The 1,006-nt window shown below is 50.8% G+C and overlaps 1 pseudogene; it reads right to left on the reverse strand.

Moving 5' to 3' along the window:
* Positions 1-35: 35 nt before the first annotated feature.
* Positions 36-588, reverse strand: LOC102473601 (ski oncogene pseudogene; annotated as a pseudogene).
* Positions 589-1,006: the final 418 nt, after the last annotated feature.

Below are 1,006 nucleotides of genomic sequence, written 5' to 3' on the forward strand. Positions count from 1 at the left end.
CCCCCACTAGGCTCCAGCTCTGCAGGAGCCCTCACTGCCCCTGGCCTGGGGTGGGGCTGGGGCCACAACTGCTCCTGCAACTCCTTCACCACCTTCTTCAGGTGCTCTTGGGCCTCCCGCTCCCGCAGCAGATCGGCCTGCAACTGCTCATGGTCAGCCTCTGCATGCTGCAGCTTTACCTGCAGCCCCTCGATCTGGGCGGAGTACTTGGCTCCTAGGCGGCTGGCCTCACAGTCCTTTTGGCACACTGGGACCTGCCCTGCCTGCTCCACCTCCCGTTTCAGATGCATCCTCGACTCATTGGCCTCTTTCATCTTTGCATTTTCAGGTTGGAGGCGCTGGATCTCTTTCCTCAGGTTGTGTTTGGCCTCTGGCTTCCAGCAGCTTCTCCTTCTTAGCTATGCACAGGATCCCCAGTTCCTGGTGGAGTCTGCGCTTGGCCTGCGTGCAACTTCTCCTCCTGTTTCATGTGCATCTTGACCACTTCATGCAGAAACTTCTCTTTGGCTTCCTTGGTGTCCAAGTTACCCTCCAGGGCCTGCTGCAGGTGTGGCGTGGGGTGGGGCTTGGGGCTCCTTTGGGCTGGGACTGAGCACCAAGAAATTAAAGATTAGCCCTGCCTCACCTGCCTCCTCCCCACTCCCCCACCCCCGTCATGATTATCCATAATGGGATCTTGTTCCTGTACATACAGGCAATTCGTGTACTACTCTGTAAAGTGCTCCTTTATTTTACTCATTTTGTTGTGATTGTTGCTTGTCTTTTTATTATGAAGTAATAGGAGTTACTTATACATTGTGGATGCCAACCTTTGGGTGATACGTGTATTGCAACTATTATAACAGGTACATACAGGCAATTCGTGTACTACTCTGTAAAGTGCTCCTTTATTTTACTCATTTTGTTGTGATTGTTGCTTGTCTTTTTATTATGAAGTAATAGGAGTTACTTATACATTGTGGATGCCAACCTTTGGGTGATACGTGTATTGCAACTATTATAACAG

Source organism: Tupaia chinensis, unplaced genomic scaffold (genome assembly GCF_000334495.1).
Source record: "Tupaia chinensis unplaced genomic scaffold, TupChi_1.0 Scaffold150280_1, whole genome shotgun sequence".
Lineage (NCBI taxonomy): Eukaryota > Metazoa > Chordata > Mammalia > Scandentia > Tupaiidae > Tupaia > Tupaia belangeri.